The 20595-nt window shown below is 36.8% G+C and overlaps 1 long non-coding RNA gene and 47 other non-coding genes across 49 annotated transcripts; 14 read left to right on the top strand and 34 right to left on the bottom strand.

The window, feature by feature from the left end:
- Positions 1-15: 15 nt before the first annotated feature.
- On the top strand, positions 16-1053 carry LOC149723347 (uncharacterized). 2 transcript variants are annotated; one of them, XR_016386986.1, is made up of 3 exons: positions 16-328; positions 400-710; positions 783-1053. It is a non-coding gene; the product is annotated as an uncharacterized LOC149723347 (long non-coding RNA). The 2 variants fall into 2 exon arrangements; XR_016386985.1 differs by having other exon boundaries at positions 16-710.
- Positions 1054-1601: 548 nt separating this feature from the next.
- Positions 1602-1721, top strand: Trnal-caa (transfer RNA leucine (anticodon CAA)). The gene is made up of 2 exons: positions 1602-1639; positions 1676-1721. It is a non-coding gene; the product is annotated as a tRNA-Leu (tRNA).
- Positions 1722-1919: 198 nt separating this feature from the next.
- On the bottom strand, positions 1920-2059 carry LOC149723345 (U4 spliceosomal RNA). The gene has a single exon (XR_016387013.1). It is a non-coding gene; the product is annotated as a U4 spliceosomal RNA (small nuclear RNA).
- Positions 2060-2543: 484 nt separating this feature from the next.
- On the bottom strand, positions 2544-2615 carry Trnat-ugu (transfer RNA threonine (anticodon UGU)). Its single transcript has one exon. It is a non-coding gene; the product is annotated as a tRNA-Thr (tRNA).
- A 171-nt stretch (positions 2616-2786) lies between these two features.
- Trnat-agu (transfer RNA threonine (anticodon AGU)) lies at positions 2787-2858 on the bottom strand. The gene has a single exon. It is a non-coding gene; the product is annotated as a tRNA-Thr (tRNA).
- Positions 2859-3185: 327 nt separating this feature from the next.
- Trnal-caa (transfer RNA leucine (anticodon CAA)) lies at positions 3186-3305 on the top strand. Its single transcript has 2 exons — positions 3186-3223; positions 3260-3305. It is a non-coding gene; the product is annotated as a tRNA-Leu (tRNA).
- A 198-nt stretch (positions 3306-3503) lies between these two features.
- On the bottom strand, positions 3504-3643 carry LOC149723341 (U4 spliceosomal RNA). The gene has a single exon (XR_016387011.1). It is a non-coding gene; the product is annotated as a U4 spliceosomal RNA (small nuclear RNA).
- A 484-nt stretch (positions 3644-4127) lies between these two features.
- Trnat-ugu (transfer RNA threonine (anticodon UGU)) lies at positions 4128-4199 on the bottom strand. The gene has a single exon. It is a non-coding gene; the product is annotated as a tRNA-Thr (tRNA).
- Positions 4200-4370: 171 nt separating this feature from the next.
- On the bottom strand, positions 4371-4442 carry Trnat-agu (transfer RNA threonine (anticodon AGU)). The gene has a single exon. It is a non-coding gene; the product is annotated as a tRNA-Thr (tRNA).
- Positions 4443-4772: 330 nt separating this feature from the next.
- On the top strand, positions 4773-4892 carry Trnal-caa (transfer RNA leucine (anticodon CAA)). The gene is made up of 2 exons: positions 4773-4810; positions 4847-4892. It is a non-coding gene; the product is annotated as a tRNA-Leu (tRNA).
- Positions 4893-5090: 198 nt separating this feature from the next.
- On the bottom strand, positions 5091-5230 carry LOC149723337 (U4 spliceosomal RNA). The gene has a single exon (XR_016386991.1). It is a non-coding gene; the product is annotated as a U4 spliceosomal RNA (small nuclear RNA).
- A 482-nt stretch (positions 5231-5712) lies between these two features.
- Positions 5713-5784, bottom strand: Trnat-ugu (transfer RNA threonine (anticodon UGU)). Its single transcript has one exon. It is a non-coding gene; the product is annotated as a tRNA-Thr (tRNA).
- A 171-nt stretch (positions 5785-5955) lies between these two features.
- On the bottom strand, positions 5956-6027 carry Trnat-agu (transfer RNA threonine (anticodon AGU)). Its single transcript has one exon. It is a non-coding gene; the product is annotated as a tRNA-Thr (tRNA).
- Positions 6028-6357: 330 nt separating this feature from the next.
- Positions 6358-6477, top strand: Trnal-caa (transfer RNA leucine (anticodon CAA)). Its single transcript has 2 exons — positions 6358-6395; positions 6432-6477. It is a non-coding gene; the product is annotated as a tRNA-Leu (tRNA).
- A 198-nt stretch (positions 6478-6675) lies between these two features.
- LOC149723333 (U4 spliceosomal RNA) lies at positions 6676-6815 on the bottom strand. Its single transcript, XR_016387017.1, has one exon. It is a non-coding gene; the product is annotated as a U4 spliceosomal RNA (small nuclear RNA).
- Positions 6816-7299: 484 nt separating this feature from the next.
- Positions 7300-7371, bottom strand: Trnat-agu (transfer RNA threonine (anticodon AGU)). The gene has a single exon. It is a non-coding gene; the product is annotated as a tRNA-Thr (tRNA).
- Positions 7372-7701: 330 nt separating this feature from the next.
- Trnal-caa (transfer RNA leucine (anticodon CAA)) lies at positions 7702-7821 on the top strand. The gene is made up of 2 exons: positions 7702-7739; positions 7776-7821. It is a non-coding gene; the product is annotated as a tRNA-Leu (tRNA).
- Positions 7822-8019: 198 nt separating this feature from the next.
- LOC149723330 (U4 spliceosomal RNA) lies at positions 8020-8159 on the bottom strand. The gene has a single exon (XR_016387016.1). It is a non-coding gene; the product is annotated as a U4 spliceosomal RNA (small nuclear RNA).
- A 484-nt stretch (positions 8160-8643) lies between these two features.
- Positions 8644-8715, bottom strand: Trnat-ugu (transfer RNA threonine (anticodon UGU)). Its single transcript has one exon. It is a non-coding gene; the product is annotated as a tRNA-Thr (tRNA).
- A 171-nt stretch (positions 8716-8886) lies between these two features.
- Trnat-agu (transfer RNA threonine (anticodon AGU)) lies at positions 8887-8958 on the bottom strand. Its single transcript has one exon. It is a non-coding gene; the product is annotated as a tRNA-Thr (tRNA).
- Positions 8959-9288: 330 nt separating this feature from the next.
- Trnal-caa (transfer RNA leucine (anticodon CAA)) lies at positions 9289-9408 on the top strand. The gene is made up of 2 exons: positions 9289-9326; positions 9363-9408. It is a non-coding gene; the product is annotated as a tRNA-Leu (tRNA).
- Positions 9409-9606: 198 nt separating this feature from the next.
- On the bottom strand, positions 9607-9746 carry LOC149723326 (U4 spliceosomal RNA). The gene has a single exon (XR_016387006.1). It is a non-coding gene; the product is annotated as a U4 spliceosomal RNA (small nuclear RNA).
- Positions 9747-10230: 484 nt separating this feature from the next.
- On the bottom strand, positions 10231-10302 carry Trnat-ugu (transfer RNA threonine (anticodon UGU)). Its single transcript has one exon. It is a non-coding gene; the product is annotated as a tRNA-Thr (tRNA).
- A 171-nt stretch (positions 10303-10473) lies between these two features.
- Positions 10474-10545, bottom strand: Trnat-agu (transfer RNA threonine (anticodon AGU)). The gene has a single exon. It is a non-coding gene; the product is annotated as a tRNA-Thr (tRNA).
- Positions 10546-10875: 330 nt separating this feature from the next.
- Trnal-caa (transfer RNA leucine (anticodon CAA)) lies at positions 10876-10995 on the top strand. The gene is made up of 2 exons: positions 10876-10913; positions 10950-10995. It is a non-coding gene; the product is annotated as a tRNA-Leu (tRNA).
- A 198-nt stretch (positions 10996-11193) lies between these two features.
- LOC149723322 (U4 spliceosomal RNA) lies at positions 11194-11333 on the bottom strand. Its single transcript, XR_016386995.1, has one exon. It is a non-coding gene; the product is annotated as a U4 spliceosomal RNA (small nuclear RNA).
- A 484-nt stretch (positions 11334-11817) lies between these two features.
- On the bottom strand, positions 11818-11889 carry Trnat-ugu (transfer RNA threonine (anticodon UGU)). Its single transcript has one exon. It is a non-coding gene; the product is annotated as a tRNA-Thr (tRNA).
- A 171-nt stretch (positions 11890-12060) lies between these two features.
- Trnat-agu (transfer RNA threonine (anticodon AGU)) lies at positions 12061-12132 on the bottom strand. The gene has a single exon. It is a non-coding gene; the product is annotated as a tRNA-Thr (tRNA).
- Positions 12133-12462: 330 nt separating this feature from the next.
- On the top strand, positions 12463-12582 carry Trnal-caa (transfer RNA leucine (anticodon CAA)). The gene is made up of 2 exons: positions 12463-12500; positions 12537-12582. It is a non-coding gene; the product is annotated as a tRNA-Leu (tRNA).
- Positions 12583-12780: 198 nt separating this feature from the next.
- LOC149723318 (U4 spliceosomal RNA) lies at positions 12781-12920 on the bottom strand. The gene has a single exon (XR_016386994.1). It is a non-coding gene; the product is annotated as a U4 spliceosomal RNA (small nuclear RNA).
- Positions 12921-13404: 484 nt separating this feature from the next.
- Trnat-ugu (transfer RNA threonine (anticodon UGU)) lies at positions 13405-13476 on the bottom strand. The gene has a single exon. It is a non-coding gene; the product is annotated as a tRNA-Thr (tRNA).
- Positions 13477-13648: 172 nt separating this feature from the next.
- Trnat-agu (transfer RNA threonine (anticodon AGU)) lies at positions 13649-13720 on the bottom strand. Its single transcript has one exon. It is a non-coding gene; the product is annotated as a tRNA-Thr (tRNA).
- Positions 13721-14049: 329 nt separating this feature from the next.
- Positions 14050-14169, top strand: Trnal-caa (transfer RNA leucine (anticodon CAA)). Its single transcript has 2 exons — positions 14050-14087; positions 14124-14169. It is a non-coding gene; the product is annotated as a tRNA-Leu (tRNA).
- Positions 14170-14367: 198 nt separating this feature from the next.
- Positions 14368-14507, bottom strand: LOC149723314 (U4 spliceosomal RNA). Its single transcript, XR_016386993.1, has one exon. It is a non-coding gene; the product is annotated as a U4 spliceosomal RNA (small nuclear RNA).
- Positions 14508-14988: 481 nt separating this feature from the next.
- Trnat-ugu (transfer RNA threonine (anticodon UGU)) lies at positions 14989-15060 on the bottom strand. Its single transcript has one exon. It is a non-coding gene; the product is annotated as a tRNA-Thr (tRNA).
- A 171-nt stretch (positions 15061-15231) lies between these two features.
- On the bottom strand, positions 15232-15303 carry Trnat-agu (transfer RNA threonine (anticodon AGU)). The gene has a single exon. It is a non-coding gene; the product is annotated as a tRNA-Thr (tRNA).
- A 328-nt stretch (positions 15304-15631) lies between these two features.
- Trnal-caa (transfer RNA leucine (anticodon CAA)) lies at positions 15632-15751 on the top strand. The gene is made up of 2 exons: positions 15632-15669; positions 15706-15751. It is a non-coding gene; the product is annotated as a tRNA-Leu (tRNA).
- A 198-nt stretch (positions 15752-15949) lies between these two features.
- Positions 15950-16089, bottom strand: LOC149723310 (U4 spliceosomal RNA). The gene has a single exon (XR_016386998.1). It is a non-coding gene; the product is annotated as a U4 spliceosomal RNA (small nuclear RNA).
- A 483-nt stretch (positions 16090-16572) lies between these two features.
- Trnat-ugu (transfer RNA threonine (anticodon UGU)) lies at positions 16573-16643 on the bottom strand. Its single transcript has one exon. It is a non-coding gene; the product is annotated as a tRNA-Thr (tRNA).
- Positions 16644-16817: 174 nt separating this feature from the next.
- On the bottom strand, positions 16818-16889 carry Trnat-agu (transfer RNA threonine (anticodon AGU)). Its single transcript has one exon. It is a non-coding gene; the product is annotated as a tRNA-Thr (tRNA).
- Positions 16890-17219: 330 nt separating this feature from the next.
- Positions 17220-17339, top strand: Trnal-caa (transfer RNA leucine (anticodon CAA)). Its single transcript has 2 exons — positions 17220-17257; positions 17294-17339. It is a non-coding gene; the product is annotated as a tRNA-Leu (tRNA).
- Positions 17340-17536: 197 nt separating this feature from the next.
- On the bottom strand, positions 17537-17676 carry LOC149723306 (U4 spliceosomal RNA). The gene has a single exon (XR_016387012.1). It is a non-coding gene; the product is annotated as a U4 spliceosomal RNA (small nuclear RNA).
- A 486-nt stretch (positions 17677-18162) lies between these two features.
- Trnat-ugu (transfer RNA threonine (anticodon UGU)) lies at positions 18163-18234 on the bottom strand. Its single transcript has one exon. It is a non-coding gene; the product is annotated as a tRNA-Thr (tRNA).
- Positions 18235-18404: 170 nt separating this feature from the next.
- Trnat-agu (transfer RNA threonine (anticodon AGU)) lies at positions 18405-18476 on the bottom strand. The gene has a single exon. It is a non-coding gene; the product is annotated as a tRNA-Thr (tRNA).
- A 327-nt stretch (positions 18477-18803) lies between these two features.
- On the top strand, positions 18804-18922 carry Trnal-caa (transfer RNA leucine (anticodon CAA)). Its single transcript has 2 exons — positions 18804-18841; positions 18878-18922. It is a non-coding gene; the product is annotated as a tRNA-Leu (tRNA).
- Positions 18923-19119: 197 nt separating this feature from the next.
- LOC149723302 (U4 spliceosomal RNA) lies at positions 19120-19259 on the bottom strand. Its single transcript, XR_016386987.1, has one exon. It is a non-coding gene; the product is annotated as a U4 spliceosomal RNA (small nuclear RNA).
- Positions 19260-19984: 725 nt separating this feature from the next.
- On the bottom strand, positions 19985-20056 carry Trnat-agu (transfer RNA threonine (anticodon AGU)). The gene has a single exon. It is a non-coding gene; the product is annotated as a tRNA-Thr (tRNA).
- Positions 20057-20384: 328 nt separating this feature from the next.
- Positions 20385-20503, top strand: Trnal-caa (transfer RNA leucine (anticodon CAA)). Its single transcript has 2 exons — positions 20385-20422; positions 20459-20503. It is a non-coding gene; the product is annotated as a tRNA-Leu (tRNA).
- The last annotated feature ends 92 nt before the right edge of the window (positions 20504-20595 follow it).

Raw genomic sequence — 20595 nt, 5'->3', positions numbered from 1 at the left:
CGCAGTTTCCCGAATCAAATTCGCGTCAAACGTCTAGATTCGAGAGAATCGCTCTCGGACTTACATCAAAATTTGATTCAGAGGAGCGACGCGAGAGAGTCACTCACTTCTTCTCGCCCTTATTACGTCACGCGGGAGCGCGCCAAATTTTAAACGGTCTTGAACAAAGTCTTTAGACTGTGGAAGTGTTACTTAATTCTAAGAGGAATCAGGTGTAATATCGCTTAAGTAAGATGAGAAAAATAACAATGCAGACGCAACATCGGTCAGTAAGTCTTAAATAAAAGTCACAGTAAAACACGAAATGAAAAATCGTCAGAAGCTAAAGGTGAGCAATTTTAATACCATTTACAACGGTATGGTCTTACACACTTACTATATCTTTTGTTTAATTAACAGCACTCTAATGTGAAGCAACACCATTATAAATTCAACTATCGACGATAAGATTTCAAAATGGGTCATATATTACAACTCTACTGAAGAAAGATGACGAGCGCACGTTGCTTACCATAAAAGATAAGTATGCATTTGTGTTTTTATATACAAAGTGGACATAGCATTATGTAATAGCATCCAAATATAAAACCATATTTTATGTTTTTAGACTTAGGCGTCACGACAACTGATTTTCCGAACTACCATCGTTTATACGAATGAATTACCGTCAACAGGGAATGTGAAAATTAGAACGTCGTTAATTCAAATTGGTGAGTATCAAGTAAACTTTTGTCGGAAAGGGTGTGTGGACTTATTCATTTAACTTGCTGCTTTCATTACAGACTGAATGTGATGTCAAGTGGAAACGTTTATGAGGGAGAAGTCCGTTCAACGTTTAATAAAGGAGAGAATTTCTTATCTGCGAGCTTTACTACTTCATGCCTCAGCAATACCCCTGGGAATACGACGTTTTGACCTATCTTTTGTTGTGTTTTATGTTCCTTCCTATTTGTTGTCTTTCATTGCGTATAATTTTCCACGTCAACACTTTATCTGCAGTGTTTATAATAACTTGTGTATGCTGTGCCAATTAAATAAAAAATACAAAACAAACATTTTTCACCCCAGAAATATATATGTAGAATTTTTCATACAAATCAAGTTTAAATCAAAATTTGATTGAGATCGGCCCATTTTAATGCTAAAAAATCGCTGAAACCGAGCGAAATTTTGACGTAAATTTGATTTAAAAAATTGCGTCAAGCACTTGATTCAAAAATTTTGCGTCAAAATTTGGTGTTGAGCGGATTTGATTGAAATTTGATTGAACTTTTTTTACAGTGCACGCAACATTCAAATTTCAACTCAAATAAAATATACCTGATATTTTTATAACGGTGCAAGAATACTATCACGCTTAACATACATAAGCAACACTTAATTCAGCTAACCGATCATTAGTTTAAATATAGATTATTTTGGTTTTGATCCACATGGATGATTTGACAGGCCTCTGGCTTTTTATGCAATTGTATATAGTAACTTAATTTATATGCTGAAACAGTTGAGCTAAAGAAATTTTAAACGTCAATTTAACATTTGCGTTTATTTTTATTTTTTCTCCTTATGGAACACGCCGTATACTCATTCCTTCGAGCGCAGTCAGAATGGCCGAGTGGTCTAAGGCGCCAGACTCAAGAACGCCGTGTTCTTCACCACAATGTGGTGTTGAGTATTCTGGTCTCCGAATGGAGGCGTGGGTTCGAATCCCACTTCTGACACAGGTTTTTAGATCAATTATATGATAATATACATTTGCATGTTTTTCTCTTTTATTTGATTGGACACATACTTAGGACATGGAAGCAGTTTTGGGAAAAATCATTATATTGTCACGCGGATTCGACAAACCTCCTGTTTCGAGCTGAATTTTGACAACTAATAGAAGTTTTCAACGCGAGGGAATAATAAGAATAAAGGCTCCTAAGAACCCTTTAGAAATTGCCACAATCGTCGAATTTCACGGCAATTGGGCGGGGTATTGGTAATAGTTTTCAACTAGCAATAATCGCGCCTCGTATAAACCTCATAAGCTACGATACCGCCACTGCGCAAAGCTGACGATAAAAGGTAGAGTAATCTTTTGAATCGACACAATGTCCTGTTGTTTGTGGGAAATGAGCCTTTACGGCTATTATCTGCATTCCTCTGTGCTCTTAGAAACCAAAGGAGACCGATAACAATCTGTATGTTCAAGTTTAAAAAGAAGCCTGATTGAAGATATTTTTTCTTCGTTTAAATACTTTCAACTGTCGATTGTACATATAGAGGTATTGTGTATGTACAGTGTATTACGTCAAAAAGGTTTATGCTGTGTAAAATAAATCTATCTTTAATTTTTTATGTGTTTAAAAAGGCGTATTACGTTTCGAAACCTGGAAATTTTACTTACAACACACTGGCTTTTGTCCTAGGCCGTATATAACGTCACTGTAAATACATAATATAATTATTGAATATATCATGAATACTCTATTACGTTCCTACGATTAATTGAAAAAAAGAGAAGCTCTAGCGCAATGTTTGTCTAGAACGCTATTAAGAGGCACCACTGGGGATCGAACCCAGGATCTCCTGTTTACAAGACAGGCGCTTTGCCACTAAGCCATGGCGCCGATGTTTAAATCTGTTAGTACATTTTAAAATTAACCTAATGCATTGTCGCTGAAAATTATACGTTTGGCGACGCTGCAAATGAAGAAGATGATATTTTAATTGGATTAATAAATGCCCCAACACTGTACTTTTAAATGGGGTTTAAAATATAAAATTAGCTGATGATAAAAAGGCACCACTGGGGATCGAACCCGGGATCTCCTGTTTACTAGACAGGCGCTTTACCACTAAGCCATGGCGCCGATGATCGTTGACATGCAACATTCAAATTTCAACTCAAATAAAATATACCTGATATTTTTATAACGGTGCAAGAATACTATCACGCTTAACATACATAAGCAACACTTAATTCAGCTAACCGATCATTAGCTTAAATGTAGATTATTTTGGTTTTAATCCACATGGATGATTTGACAGGCTTCTGGCTTTTTATGCAATTGTATATAGTAACTTAATTTATATGCTGAAACAGTTGAGCTAAAGAAATTTTAAACGTCAATTTAACATTTGCGTTTATTTTTGTTTTTTCTCCTTATGGAACACGTATACTCATTCCTTCCAGCGCTGTCAGAATGGCCGAGTGGTCTAAGGCGCCAGACTCAAGAACGTCGTGTTCTTCACCACAATGTGGTGTTGAGTATTCTGGTCTCCGAATGGAGGCGTGGGTTCGAATCCCACTTCTGACACAGGTGTTTAGATCAATTATATGATAATATACATTTGTATGTTTTTCACTTTTATTTGATTGAACACATACTTAGGACATGGAAGCAGTTTTGGGAAAAATCATTATATTGTCACGCGGATTCGACAAACCTCCTGTTTCGAGCTGAATTTTGACAACTAATAGAAGTTCACAACGCGAGGGAATAATAAGAATAAAGGCTCCTAAGAACCCTTCAGAAATTGCCACAATCGTCGAATTTCACGGCAATCGGGCGGGGTATTGGTAATAGTTTTCAACTAGCAATAATCGCGCCTCGGATAAACCTCATAAGCTACGATACCGCCACTGCGCAAAGCTGACGATAAAAGGTAGAATAATCTTTTGAATCAACACAATGTCCTGTTGTTTGTGGGAAATGAGCCTTCACGGTTATTATCTGCATTCCTCTGTGCTCTTAGAAACCAAAGGAGACCGATAACAATCTGTATGTTCAAGTTTAAAAAGAAGCCTGATTGAAGATATTTTTTCTTCGTTTAAATACTTTCAACTGTCGATTGTACATATAGAGGTATTGTGTATGTACAGTGTATTACGTCAAAAAGGTTTATGCTGTGTAAAATAAATCTATCTTTAATTTTTTATGTGTTTAAAAAGGCGTATTACGTTTCGAAACCTGGAAATTTTACTTACAACACACTGGCTTTTGTCCTAGGCCGTATATAACGTCACTGTAAATACATAATATAATTATTGAATATATCATGAATACTCTATTACGTTCCTACGATTAATTGAAAAAAAGAGAAGCTCTAGCGCAATGTTTGTCTAGAACGCTATTAAGAGGCACCACTGGGGATCGAACCCAGGATCTCCTGTTTACAAGACAGGCGCTTTGCCACTAAGCCATGGCGCCGATGTTTAAATCTGTTAGTACATTTTAAAATTAACCTAATGCATTGTCGCTGAAAATTATACGTTTGGCGACGCTGCAAATGAAGAAGATGATATTTTAATTGGATTAATAAATGCCCCAACACTGTACTTTTAAATGGGGTTTAAAATATAAATTTAGCTGATGATAAGAAGGCACCACTGGGGATCGAACCCAGGATCTCCTGTTTACTAGACAGGCGCTTTACCACTAAGCCATGGCGCCGATGATCGTTGACATGCAACATTCAAATTTCAACTCAAATAAAATATACCTGATATTTTTATAACGGTGCAAGAATACTATCACGCTTAACATACATAAGCAACACTTAATTCAGCTAACCGATCATTAGTTTAAATGTAGATTATTTTGGTTTTAATCCACATGGATGATTTGACAGGCCTCTGGCTTTTTATGCAATTGTATATAGTAACTTAATTTATATGCTGAAACAGTTGAGCTAAAGAAATTTTAAACGTCAATTTAACATTTGCGTTTATTTTTATTTTTTCTCCTTATGGAACACGCCGTATACTCATTCCTTCCAGCGCTGTCAGAATGGCCGAGTGGTCTAAGGCGCCAGACTCAAGAACGTCGTGTTCTTCACCACAATGTGGTGTTGAGTATTCTGGTCTCCGAATGGAGGCGTGGGTTCGAATCCCACTTCTGACACAGGTTTTTAGATCAATTATATGATAATATACATTTGTATGTTTTTCACTTTTATTTGATTGAACACATACTTAGGACATGGAAGCAGTTTTGGGAAAAATCATTATATTGTCACGCGGATTCGACAAACCTCCTGTTTCGAGCTGAATTTTGACAACTAACAGAAGTTCTCAACGCGAGGGAATAATAAGAATAAAGGCTCCTGAGAACCCTTCAGAAATTGCCACAATCGTCGAATTTCACGGCAATCGGGCGGGGTATTGGTAATAGTTTTCAACCAGCAATAATCGCGCCTCGGATAAACCTCATAAGCTACGATACCGCCACTGCGCAAAGCTGACGATAAAAGGTAGAATAATCTTTTGAATCAACACAATGTCCTGTTGTTTGTGGGAAATGAGCCTTCACGGTTATTATCTGCATTCCTCTGTGCCCTTAGAAACCAAAGGAGACCGATAACAATCTGTATGTTCAAGTTTAAAAAGAAGCCTGATTGAAGATATTTTATTCGTTTAAATACTTTCAGCTGTCGATAGTACATATAGAGTTATTGTGTATGTACAGTGTATTACGTCAAAAAGGTTTATGCTGTGTAAAATAAATCTATCTTTAATTTTTTATGTGTTTAAAAAGGCGTGTTAGGTTTCGAAACCTGGAAATTTTACTTACAACACACTGGCTTTTGTCCTAGGCCGTATATAACGTCACTGTAAATACATAATATAATTATTGAATATATCATGAATACTCTATTACGTTCCTACGATTAATTGAAAAAAAGAGAAGCTCTAGCGCAATGTTTGTCTAGAAAGCTTTTAAGAGGCACCACTGGGGATCGAACCCATGATCTCCTGTTTACAAGACAGGCGCTTTGCCACTAAGCCATGGCGCCGATGTTTAAATCCGTTAGTACATTTTAAAATTAACCTAATGCATTGTCGCTGAAAATTATACGTTTGGCGACGCTGCAAATGAAGAAGATGATATTTTAATTGGATTAATAAATGCCCCAACACTGTACTTTTAAATGGGGTTTAAAATATAAAATTAGCTGATGATAAAAAGGCACCACTGGGGATCGAACCCGGGATCTCCTGTTTACTAGACAGGCGCTTTACCACTAAGCCATGGCGCCGATGATCGTTGACATGCAACATTCAAATTTCAACTCAAATAAAATATACCTGATATTTTTATAACGGTGCAAGAATACTATCACGCTTAACATACATAAGCAACACTTAATTCAGCTAACCGATCATTAGCTTAAATGTAGATTATTTTGGTTTTAATCCACATGGATGATTTGACAGGCCTCTGGCTTTTTATGCAATTGTATATAGTAACTTAATTTATATGCTGAAACAGTTGAGCTAAAGAAATTTTAAACGTCAATTTAACATTTGCGTTTATTTTTGTTTTTTCTCCTTATGGAACACGCCGTATACTCATTCCTTCCAGCGCTGTCAGAATGGCCGAGTGGTCTAAGGCGCCAGACTCAAGAACGTCGTGTTCTTCACCACAATGTGGTGTTGAGTATTCTGGTCTCCGAATGGAGGCGTGGGTTCGAATACCACTTCTGACACAGGTTTTTAGATCAATTATATGATAATATACATTTGCATGTTTTTCACTTTTATTTGATTGGACACATACTTAGGACATGGAAGCAGTTTTGGGAAAAATCATTATATTGTCACGCGGATTCGACAAACCTCCTGTTTCGAGCTGAATTTTGACAAATAATAGAAGTTCTCAACGCGAGGGAATAATAAGAATAAAGGCTCCTAAGAACCCTTTAGAAATTGCCACAATCGTCGAATTTCACGGCAATTGGGCCGGGTATTGGTAATAGTTTTCAACTAGCAATAATCGCGCCTCGGATAAACCTCATAATCTACGATACCGCCACTGCGCAAAGCTGACGATAAAAGGTAGAGTAATCTTTTGAATCGACACAATGTCCTGTTGTTTGTGGGAAATGAGCCTTTACGGCTATTATCTGCATTCCTCTGTGCTCTTAGAAACCAAAGGAGACCGATAACAATCTGTATGTTCAAGTTTAAAAAGAAGCCTGATTGAAGATATTTTTTCTTCGTTTAATTACTTTCAACTGTCGATTGTACATATAGAGGTATTGTGTATGTACAGTGTATTACGACAAAAAGGTTTATGCTGTGTAAAATAAATCTATCTTTAATTTTTTATGTGTTTAAAAAGGCGTATTACGTTTCGAAACCTGGAAATTTTACTTACAACACACTGGCTTTTGTCCTAGGCCGTATATAACGTCACTGTAAATACATAATATAATTATTGAATATATCATGAATACTCTATTACGTTCCTACGATTAATTGAAAAAAAGAGAAGCTCTAGCGCAATTTTTGTCTAGAACTCTTTTAAGAGGCACCACTGGGGATCGAACCCAGGATCTCCTGTTTACTAGACAGGCGCTTTACCACTAAGCCATGGCGCCGATGATCGTTGACATGCAACATTCAAATTTCAACTCAAATAAAATATACCTGATATTTTTATAACGGTGCAAGAATACTATCACGCTTAACATACATAAGCAACACTTAATTCAGCTAACCGATCATTAGTTTAAATGTAGATTATTTTGGTTTTAATCCACATGGATGATTTGACAGGCCTCTGGCTTTTTATGCAATTGTATATAGTAACTTAATTTATATGCTGAAACAGTTGAGCTAAAGAAATTTTAAACGTCAATTTAACATTTGCGTTTATTTTTGTTTTTTCTCCTTATGGAACACGCCGTATACTCATTCCTTCCAACGCTGTCAGAATGGCCGAGTGGTCTAAGGCGCCAGACTCAAGAACGTCGTGTTCTTCACCACAATGTGGTGTTGAGTATTCTGGTCTCCGAATGGAGGCGTGGGTTCGAATACCACTTCTGACACAGGTTTTTAGATCAATTATATGATAATATACATTTGCATGTTTTTCACTTTTATTTGATTGGACACATACTTAGGACATGGAAGCAGTTTTGGGAAAAATCATTATATTGTCACGCGGATTCGACAAACCTCCTGTTTCGAGCTGAATTTTGACAAATAATAGAAGTTCTCAACGCGAGGGAATAATAAGAATAAAGGCTCCTAAGAACCCTTTAGAAATTGCCACAATCGTCGAATTTCACGGCAATTGGGCGGGGTATTGGTAATAGTTTCCAACTAGCAATAATCGCGCCTCGGATAAACCTCATAATCTACGATACCGCCACTGCGCAAAGCTGACGATAAAAGGTAGAGTAATCTTTTGAATCGACACAATGTCCTGTTGTTTGTGGGAAATAAGCCTTTACGGCTATTATCTGCATTCCTCTGTGCTCTTAGAAACCAAAGGAGACCGATAACAATCTGTATGTTCAAGTTTAAAAAGAAGCCTGATTGAAGATATTTTTTCTTCGTTTAAATACTTTCAACTGTCGATTGTACATATAGAGGTATTGTGTATGTACAGTGTATTACGACAAAAAGGTTTATGCTGTGTGAAATAAATCTATCTTTAATTTTTTATGTGTTTAAAAAGGCGTATTACGTTTCGAAACCTGGACATTTTACTTACAACACACTGGCTTTTGTCCTAGGCCGTATATAACGTTACTGTAAATACATAATATAATTATTGAATATTTCATGAATACTCTATTACGTTCCCACGATTAATTGAAAAAAAGAGAAGCTCTAGCGCAATGTTTGTCTAGAAAGCTTTTAAGAGGCACCACTGGGGATCGAACCCAGGATCTCCTGTTTACAAGACAGGCGCTTTGCCACTAAGCCATGGCGCCGATGTTTAAATCCGTTAGTACATTTTAAAATTAACCTAATGCATTGTCGCTGAAAATTATACGTTTGGCGACCCTGCAAATGAAGAAGATGATATTTTAATTGGATTAATAAATGCCCCAACACTGTACTTTTAAATGAGGTTTAAAATATAAATTTAGCTGATGATAAAAAGGCACCACTGGGGATCGAACCCAGGATCTCCTGTTTACTAGACAGGCGCTTTACCACTAAGCCATGGCGCCGATGATCGTTGACATGCAACATTCAAATTTCAACTCAAATAAAATATACCTGATATTTTTATAACGGTGCAAGAATACTATCACGCTTAACATACATAAGCAACACTTAATTCAGCTAACCGATCATTAGTTTAAATGTAGATTATTTTGGTTTTAATCCACATGGATGATTTGACAGGCCTCTGGCTTTTTATGCAATTGTATATAGTAACTTAATTTATATGCTGAAACAGTTGAGCTAAAGAAATTTTAAACGTCAATTTAACATTTGCGTTTATTTTTGTTTTTTCTCCTTATGGAACACGCCGTATACTCATTCCTTCCAGCGCTGTCAGAATGGCCGAGTGGTCTAAGGCGCCAGACTCAAGAACGTCGTGTTCTTCACCACAATGTGGTGTTGAGTATTCTGGTCTCCGAATGGAGGCGAGGGTTCGAATACCACTTCTGACACAGGTTTTTAGATCAATTATATGATAATATACATTTGCATGTTTTTCACTTTTATTTGATTGGACACATACTTAGGACATGGAAGCAGTTTTGGGAAAAATCATTATATTGTCACGCGGATTCGACAAACCTCCTGTTTCGAGCTGAATTTTGACAAATAATAGAAGTTCTCAACGCGAGGGAATAATAAGAATAAAGGCTCCTAAGAACCCTTTAGAAATTGCCACAATCGTCGAATTTCACGGCAATTGGGCGGGGTATTGGTAATAGTTTTCAACTAGCAATAATCGCGCCTCGGATAAACCTCATAATCTACGATACCGCCACTGCGCAAAGCTGACGATAAAAGGTAGAGTAATCTTTTGAATCGACACAATGTCCTGTTGTTTGTGGGAAATGAGCCTTTACGGCTATTATCTGCATTCCTCTGTGCTCTTAGAAACCAAAGGAGACCGATAACAATCTGTATGTTCAAGTTTAAAAAGAAGCCTGATTGAAGATATTTTTTCTTCGTTTAAATACTTTCAACTGTCGATTGTACATATAGAGGTATTGTGTATGTACAGTGTATTACGACAAAAAGGTTTATGCTGTGTAAAATAAATCTATCTTTAATTTTTTATGTGTTTAAAAAGGCGTATTACGTTTCGAAACCTGGAAATTTTACTTACAACACACTGGCTTTTGTCCTAGGCCGTATATAACGTCACTGTAAATACATAAAATAATTATTGAATATTTCATGAATACTCTATTACGTTCCCACGATTAATTGAAAAAAAGAGAAGCTCTAGCGCAATGTTTGTCTAGAAAGCTTTTAAGAGGCACCACTGGGGATCGAACCCAGGATCTCCTGTTTACAAGACAGGCGCTTTGCCACTAAGCCATGGCGCCGATGTTTAAATCCGTTAGTACATTTTAAAATTAACCTAATGCATTGTCGCTGAAAATTATACGTTTGGCGACGCTGCAAATGAAGAAGATGATATTTTAATTGGATTAATAAATGCCCCAACACTGTACTTTTAAATGGGGTTTAAAATATAAATTTAGCTGATGATAAAAAGGCACCACTGGGGATCGAACCCAGGATCTCCTGTTTACTAGACAGGCGCTTTACCACTAAGCCATGGCGCCGATGATCGTTGACATGCAACATTCAAATTTCAACTCAAATAAAATATACCTGATATTTTTATAACGGTGCAAGAATACTATCACGCTTAACATACATAAGCAACACTTAATTCAGCTAACCGATCATTAGTTTAAATGTAGATTATTTTGGTTTTAATCCACATGGATGATTTGACAGGCCTCTGGCTTTTTATGCAATTGTATATAGTAACTTAATTTATATGCTGAAACAGTTGAGCTAAAGAAATTTTAAACGTCAATTTAACATTTGCGTTTATTTTTGTTTTTTCTCCTTATGGAACACGCCGTATACTCATTCCTTCCAGCGCTGTCAGAATGGCCGAGTGGTCTAAGGCGCCAGACTCAAGAACGTCGTGTTCTTCACCACAATGTGGTGTTGAGTATTCTGGTCTCCGAATGGAGGCGAGGGTTCGAATACCACTTCTGACACAGGTTTTTAGATCAATTATATGATAATATACATTTGCATGTTTTTCACTTTTATTTGATTGGACACATACTTAGGACATGGAAGCAGTTTTGGGAAAAATCATTATATTGTCACGCGGATTCGACAAACCTCCTGTTTCGAGCTGAATTTTGACAAATAATAGAAGTTCTCAACGCGAGGGAATAATAAGAATAAACGCTCCTAAGAACCCTTCAGAAATTGCCACAATCGTCGAATTTCACGGCAATCGGGCGGGGTATTGGTAATAGTTTTCAACTAGCAATAATCGCGCCTCGGTTAAACCTCATAAGCTTCGATACCGCCACTGCGCAAAGCTGACGATAAAAAGTAGAATAATCTTTTGAATCGACACAATGTCCTGTTGTTTGTGGGAAATGAGCCTTCACGGCTATTATCTGCATTCCTCTGTGCTCTTAAAAACCAAAGGAGACCGATAAAAATCTGTATGTTCAAATTTAAAAAGAAGCCTGATGGAAGATATTTTTTCTTCGTTTAAATACTTTCAACTGTCGATAGTACATATAGAGATATTGTGTATGTACAGTGTATTACGTCAAAAAGGTTTATGCTGTGTAAAATAAATCTATCTTTAATTTTTTATGTGTTTAAAAAGGCGTGTTACGTTTCGAAACCTGGAAATTTTACTTACAACACACTGGCTTTTGTCCTAGGCCGTATATAACGTTACTGTAAATACATAATATAATTATTGAATATTTCATGAATACTCTATTACGTTCCCACGATTAATTGAAAAAAAGAGAAGCTCTAGCGCAATGTTTGTCTAGAAAGCTTTTAAGAGGCACCACTGGGGATCGAACCCAGGATCTCCTGTTTACAAGACAGGCGCTTTGCCACTAAGCCATGTCGCCGATGTTTAAATCCGTTAGTACATTTTAAAATTAACCTAATGCATTGTCGCTGAAAATTATACGTTTGGCGACGCTGCAAATGAAGAAGATGATATTTTAATTGGATTAATAAATGCCCCAACACTGTACTTTTAAATGGGGTTTAAAATATAAATTTAGCTGATGATAAGAAGGCACCACTGGGGATCGAACCCAGGATCTCCTGTTTACTAGACAGGCGCTTTACCACTAAGCCATGGCGCCGATGATCGTTGACATGCAACATTCAAATTTCAACTCAAATAAAATATACCTGATATTTTTATAACGGTGCAAGAATACTATCACGCTTAACATACATAAGCAACACTTAATTCAGCTAACCGATCATTAGTTTAAATGTAGATTATTTTGGTTTTAATCCACATGGATGATTTGACAGGCCTCTGGCTTTTTATGCAATTGTATATAGTAACTTAATTTATATGCTGAAACAGTTGAGCTAAAGAAATTTTAAACGTCAATTTAACATTTGCGTTTATTTTTGTTTTTTCTCCTTATGGAACACGCCGTATACTCATTCCTTCCAGCGCTGTCAGAATGGCCGAGTGGTCTAAGGCGCCAGACTCAAGAACGTCGTGTTCTTCACCACAATGTGGTGTTGAGTATTCTGGTCTCCGAATGGAGGCGTGGGTTCGAATCCCACTTCTGACACAGGTTTTTAGATCAATTATATGATAATATACATTTGTATGTTTTTCACTTTTATTTGATTGGACACATACTTAGGACATGGAAGCAGTTTTGGGAAAAATAATTATATTGTCACGCGGATTCGACAAACCTCCTGTTTCGAGCTGAATTTTGACAACTAATAGAAGTTCTCAACGCGAGGGAATAATAAGAATAAACGCTCCTAAGAACCCTTCAGAAATTGCCACAATCGTCGAATTTCACGGCAATCGGGCGGGGTATTGGTAATAGTTTTCAACTAGCAATAATCGCGCCTCGGTTAAACCTCATAAGCTTCGATACCGCCACTGCGCAAAGCTGACGATAAAAAGTAGAATAATCTTTTGAATCGACACAATGTCCTGTTGTTTGTGGGAAATGAGCCTTCACGGCTATTATCTGCATTCCTCTGTGCTCTTAAAAACCGAAGGAGACCGATAACAATCTGTATGTTCAAATTTAAAAAGAAGCCTGATGGAAGATATTTTTTCTTCGTTTAAATACTTTCAACTGTCGATAGTACATATAGAGGTATTGTGTATGTACAGTGTATTACGTCAAAAAGGTTTATGCTGTGTAAAATAAATCTATCTTTAATTTTTTATGTGTTTAAAAAGGCGTGTTAGGTTTCGAAACCTGGAAATTTTACTTACAACACACTGGCTTTTGTCCTAGGCCGTATATAACGTTACTGTAAATACATAATATAATTATTGAATATTTCATGAATACTCTATTACGTTCCCACGATTAATTGAAAAAAAGAGAAGCTCTAGCGCAATGTTTGTCTAGAAAGCTTTTAAGAGGCACCATTGGGGATCGAACCCAGGATCTCCTGTTTACAAGACAGGCGCTTTGCCACTAAGCCATGGCGCCGATGTTTAAATCCGTTAGTACATTTTAAAATTAACCTAATGCATTGTCGCTGAAAATTATACGTTTGGCGACGCTGCAAATGAAGAAGATGATATTTTTAATTGGATTAATAAATGCCCCAACACTGTACTTTTAAATGGGGTTTAAAATATAAAATTAGCTGATGATAAAAAGGCACCACTGGGGATCGAACCCAGGATCTCCTGTTTACTAGACAGGCGCTTTACCACTAAGCCATGGCGCCGATGATCGTTGACATGCAACATTCAAATTTCAACTCAAATAAAATATACCTGATATTTTATAACGGTGCAAGAATACTATCACGCTTAACATACATAAGCAACACTTAATTCAGCTAACCGATCATTAGTTTAAATGTAGATTATTTTGGTTTTAATCCACATGGATGATTTGACAGGCCTCTGGCTTTTTATGCAATTGTATATAGTAACTTAGTTTATATGCTGAAACAGTTGAGCTAAAGAAATTTTAAACGTCAATTTAACATTTGCGTTTATTTTTGTTTTTTCTCCTTATGGAACACGCCGTATACTCATTCCTTCCAGCGCTGTCAGAATGGCCGAGTGGTCTAAGGCGCCAGACTCAAGAACGTCGTGTTCTTCACCACAATGTGGTGTTGAGTATTCTGGTCTCCGAATGGAGGCGTGGGTTCGAATCCCACTTCTGACACAGATTTTTAGATCAATTATATGATAATATACATTTGTATGTTTTTCACTTTTATTTGATTGGACACATACTTAGGACATGGAAGCAGTTTTGGGAAATATAATTATATTGTCACGCGGATTCGATAAACCTCCTGTTTCGAGCTGAATTTTGACAACTAACAGAAGTTCTCAACGCGAGGGAATAATAAGAATAAACGCTCCTAAGAACCCTTCAGAAATTGCCACAATCGTCGAATTTCACGGCAATCGGGCGGGGTATTGGTAATAGTTTTCAACTAGCAATAATCGCGCCTCGGTTAAACCTCATAAGCTTCGATACCGCCACTGCGCAAAGCTGACGATAAAAAGTAGAATAATCTTTTGAATCGACACAATGTCCTGTTGTTTGTGGGAAATGAGCCTTCACGGCTATTATCTGCATTCCTCTGTGCTCTTAAAACCGAAGGAGACCGATAACAATCTGTATGTTCAAATTTAAAAAAAGCCTGATGGAAGATATTTTTTCTTCGTTTAAATACTTTCAACTGTCGATAGTACATATAGAGGTATTGTGTATGTACAGTGTATTACGTCAAAAAGGTTTATGCTGTGTAAAATAAATCTATCTTTAATTTTTTATGTGTTTAAAAAGGCGTGTTAGGTTTCGAAACCTGGAAATTTTACTTACAACACACTGGCTTTTGTCCTAGGCCGTATATAACGTTACTGTAAATACATAATATAATTATTGAATATTTCATGAATACTCTATTACGTTCCCACGATTAATTGAAAAAAGAGAAGCTCTAGCGCAATGTTTGTCTAGAAAGCTTTTAATAGGCACCATTGGGGATCGAACCCAGGATCTCCTGTTTACAAGACAGGCGCTTTGCCACTAAGCCATGGCGCCGATGTTTAAATCCGTTAGTACATTTTAAAATTAACCTAATGCATTGTCGCTGAAAATTATACGTTTGGCGACGCTGCAAATGAAGAAGATGATATTTTAATTGGATTAATAAATGCCCCAACACTGTACTTTTAAATGGGGTTTAAAATATAAAATTAGCTGATGATAAAAAGGCACCACTGGGGATCGAACCCAGGATCTCCTGTTTACTAGACAGGCGCTTTACCACTAAGCCATGGCGCCGATGATCGTTGACATGCAACATTCAAATTTCAACTCAAATAAAATATACCTGATATTTTTATAACGGTGCAAGAATACTATCACGCTTAACATACATAAGCAACACTTAATTCAGCTAACCGATCATTAGTTTAAATGTAGATTATTTTGGTTTTAATCCACATGGATGATTTGACAGGCCTCTGGCTTTTTATGCAATTGTATAGTAACTTAATTTATATGCTGAAACAGTTGAGCTAAAGAAATTTTAAACGTCAATTTAACATTTGCGTTTATTTTTGTTTTTTCTCCTTATGGAACACGCCGTATACTCATTCCTTCCAGCGCTGTCAGAATGGCCGAGTGGTCTAAGGCGCCAGACTCAAGAACGTCGTGTTCTTCACCACAATGTGGTGTTGAGTATTCTGGTCTCCGAATGGAGGCGTGGGTTCGAATCCCACTTCTGACACAGGTTTTTAGATCAATTATATGATAATATACATTTGTATGTTTTTCACTTTTATTTGATTGAACACATACTTAGGACATGGAAGCAGTTTTGGGAAAAATCATTATACTGTCACGCGGATTCGACAAACCTCCTGTTTCGAGCTGAATTTTGACAACTAATAGAAGTTCTCAACGCGAGGGAATAATAAGAATAAACGCTCCTAAGAACCCTTCAGAAATTGCCACAATCGTCGAATTTCACGGCAATCGGGCGGGGTATTGGTAATAGTTTTCAACTAGCAATAATCGCGCCTCGGATAAACCTCATAAGCTACGATACCGCCACTGCGCAAAGCTGACGATAAAAGGTAGAATAATCTTTTGAATCAACACAATGTACTGTTGTTTGTGGGAAATGAGCCTTCACGGTTATTATCTGCATTCCTCTGTGCCCTTAGAAACCAAAGGAGACCGATAACAATCTGTATGTTCAAGTTTTAAAAAGAAGCCTGATTGAAGATATTTTATTCGTTTAAATACTTTCAACTGTCGATAGTATATATAGAGGTATTGTGTATGTACAGTGTATTACGTCAAAAAGGTTTATGCTGTGTAAAATAAATCTATCTTTAATTTTTAATGTGTTTAAAAAGGCGTATTACGTTTCGAAACCTGGAAATTTTACTTACAACACACTGGCTTTTGTCCTAGGCCTTATATAACGTCACTGTAAATAGATAATATAATTATTGAATATATCATGAATACTCTATTACGTTCCTACGATTAATTGAAAAAAAGAGAAGCTCTAGCGCAATGTTTGTCTAGAAAGCTTTTAAGAGGCACCACTGGGATCGAACCCAGGATCTCCTGTTTACAAGACAGGCGCTTTGCCACTAAGCCATGGCGCCGATGTTTAAATCCGTTAGTACATTTTAAAATTAACCTAATGCATTGTCGCTGAAAATTATACGTTTGGCGACGCTGCAAATGAAGAAGATGATATTTTAATTGGATTAATAAATGCTCCTCCAACACTGTACTTTTAAATGGGGTTTAAAATATAAATTTAGCTGATGATAAAAAGGCACCACTGGGGATCGAACCCAGGATCTCCTGTTTACTAGACAGGCGCTTTACCACTAAGCCATGGCGCCGATGATCGTTGACACGCAACATTCAAATTTCAACTCAAATAAAATATACCTGATATTTTTATAACGGTGCAAGAATACTATCACGCTTAACATACATAAGCAACACTTAATTCAGCTAACCGATCATTAGTTTAAATATAGATTATTTTGGTTTTGATCCACATGGATGATTTGACAGGCCTCTGGCTTTTTATGCAATTGTATATAGTAACTTAATTTATATGCTGAAACAGTTGAGCTAAAGAAATTTTAAACGTCAATTTAACATTTGCGTTTATTTTTATTTTTTCTCCTTATGGAACACGCCGTATACTCATTCCTTCGAGCGCAGTCAGAATGGCCGAGTGGTCTAAGGCGCCAGACTCAAGAACGCCGTGTTCTTCACCACAATGTGGTGTTGAGTATTCTGGTCTCCGAATGGAGGCGTGGGTTCGAATCCCACTTCTGACACAGGTTTTTAGATCAATTATATGATAATATACATTTGCATGTTTTTCTCTTTTATTTGATTGACACATACTTAGGACATGGAAGCAGTTTTGGGAAAAATCATTATATTGTCACGCGGATTCGACAAACCTCCTGTTTCGAGCTGAATTTTGACAACTAATAGAAGTTTTCAACGCGAGGGAATAATAAGAATAAAGGCTCCTAAGAACCCTTTAGAAATTGCCACAATCGTCGAATTTCACGGCAATTGGGCGGGGTATTGGTAATAGTTTTCAACTAGCAATAATCGCGCCTCGTATAAACCTCATAAGCTACGATACCGCCACTGCGCAAAGCTGACGATAAAAGGTAGAGTAATCTTTTGAATCGACACAATGTCCTGTTGTTTGTGGGAAATGAGCCTTTACGGCTATTATCTGCATTCCTCTGTGCTCTTAGAAACCAAAGGAGACCGATAACAATCTGTATGTTCAAGTTTAAAAAAAGAAGCCTGATTGAAGATATTTTTTCTTCGTTTAAATACTTTCAACTGTCGATTGTACATATAGAGGTATTGTGTATGTACAGTGTATTACGTCAAAAAGGTTTATGCTGTGTAAAATAAATCTATCTTTAATTTTTATGTGTTTAAAAAGGCGTATTACGTTTTCGAAACCTGGAAATTTTACTTACAACACACTGGCTTTTGTCCTAGGCCGTATATAACGTCACTGTAAATACATAATATAATTATTGAATATATCATGAATACTCTATTACGTTCCTACGATTAATTGAAAAAAAGAGAAGCTCTAGCGCAATGTTTGTCTAGAACGCTATTAAGAGGCACCACTGGGGATCGAACCCAGGATCTCCTGTTTACAAGACAGGCGCTTTGCCACTAAGCCATGGCGCCGATGTTTAAATCTGTTAGTACATTTTAAAATTAACCAATGCATTGTCGCTGAAAATTATACGTTTGGCGACGCTGCAAATGAAGAAGATGATATTTTAATTGGATTAATAAATGCCCCAACACTGTACTTTTAAATGGGGTTTAAAATATAAAATTAGCTGATGATAAAAAGGCACCACTGGGGATCGAACCCGGGATCTCCTGTTTACTAGACAGGCGCTTTACCACTAAGCCATGGCGCCGATGATCGTTGACATGCAACATTCAAATTTCAACTCAAATAAAATATACCTGATATTTTTATAACGGTGCAAGAATACTATCACGCTTAACATACATAAGCAACACTTAATTCAGCTAACCGATCATTAGCTTAAATGTAGATTATTTTGGTTTTAATCCACATGGATGATTTGACAGGCCTCTGGCTTTTTATGCAATTGTATATAGTAACTTAATTTATATGCTGAAACAGTTGAGCTAAAGAAATTTTAAACGTCAATTTAACATTTGCGTTTATTTTTGTTTTTTCTCCTTATGGAACACGTATACTCATTCCTTCCAGCGCTGTCAGAATGGCCGAGTGGTCTAAGGCGCCAGACTCAAGAACGTCGTGTTCTTCACCACAATGTGGTGTTGAGTATTCTGGTCTCCGAATGGAGGCGTGGGTTCGAATCCACTTCTGACACAGGGTTTAGATCAATTATATGATAATATACATTTGTATGTTTTTCACTTTTATTTGATTGAACACATACTTAGGACATGGAAGCAGTTTTGGGAAAAATCATTATATTGTCACGCGGATTCGACAAACCTCCTGTTTCGAGCTGAATTTTGACAACTAATAGAAGTTCACAACGCGAGGGAATAATAAGAATAAAGGCTCCTAAGAACCCTTCAGAAATTGCCACAATCGTCGAATTTCACGGCAATCGGGCGGGGTATTGGTAATAGTTTTCAACTAGCAATAATCGCGCCTCGGATAAACCTCATAAGCTACGATACCGCCACTGCGCAAAGCTGACGATAAAAGGTAGAATAATCTTTTGAATCAACACAATGTCCTGTTGTTTGTGGGAAATGAGCCTTCACGGTTATTATCTGCATTCCTCTGTGCTCTTAGAAACCAAAGGAGACGATAACAATCTGTATGTTCAAGTTTAAAAAGAAGCCTGATTGAAGATATTTTTTCTTCGTTTAAATACTTTCAACTGTCGATTGTACATATAGAGGTATTGTGTATGTACAGTGTATTACGTCAAAAAGGTTTATGCTGTGTAAAATAAATCTATCTTTAATTTTTATGTGTTTAAAAAGGCGTATTACGTTTCGAAACCTGGAAATTTTACTTACAACACACTGGCTTTTGTCCTAGGCCGTATATAACGTCACTGTAAATACATAATATAATTATTGAATATATTCATGAATACTCTATTACGTTCCTACGATTAATTGAAAAAAAGAGAAGCTCTAGCGCAATGTTTGTCTAGAACGCTATTAAGAGGCACCACTGGGGATCGAACCCAGGATCTCCTGTTTACAGACAGGCGCTTTGCCACTAAGCCATGGCGCCGATGTTTAAATCTGTTAGTACATTTTAAAATTAACCTAATGCATTGTCGCTGAAAATTATACGTTTGGCGACGCTGCAAATGAAGAAGATGATATTTTAATTGGATTAATAAATGCCCCAACACTGTACTTTTAAATGGGGTTTAAAATATAAATTTAGCTGATGATAAGAAGGCACCACTGGGGATCGAACCCAGGATCTCCTGTTTACTAGACAGGCGCTTTACCACTAAGCCATGGCGCCGATGATCGTTGACATGCAACATTCAAATTTCAACTCAAATAAAATATACCTGATATTTTATAACGGTGCAAGAATACTATCACGCTTAACATACATAAGCAACACTTAATTCAGCTAACCGATCATTAGTTTAAATGTAGATTATTTTGGTTTTAATCCACATGGATGATTTGACAGGCCTCTGGCTTTTTATGCAATTGTATATAGTAACTTAATTATATGCTGAAACAGTTGAGCTAAAGAAATTTTAAACGTCAATTTAACATTTGCGTTTATTTTTATTTTTTCTCCTTATGGAACACGCCGTATACTCATTCCTTCCAGCGCTGTCAGAATGGCCGAGTGGTCTAAGGCGCCAGACTCAAGAACGTCGTGTTCTTCACCACAATGTGGTGTTGAGTATTCTGGTCTCCGAATGGAGGCGTGGGTTCGAATCCACTTCTGACACAGGTTTTTAGATCAATTATATGATAATATACATTTGTATGTTTTTCACTTTTATTTGATTGAACACATACTTAGGACATGGAAGCAGTTTT

This window comes from Ciona robusta, unplaced genomic scaffold, assembly GCF_009617815.1.
Source record: "Ciona robusta unplaced genomic scaffold, ASM961781v2 AP042750.1".
NCBI classification, from domain to species: domain Eukaryota; kingdom Metazoa; phylum Chordata; class Ascidiacea; order Phlebobranchia; family Cionidae; genus Ciona; species Ciona robusta.
The sequence above is the reverse complement of the archived record's forward strand: the minus strand, read 5'-3'. Positions and strand labels throughout refer to the sequence as shown.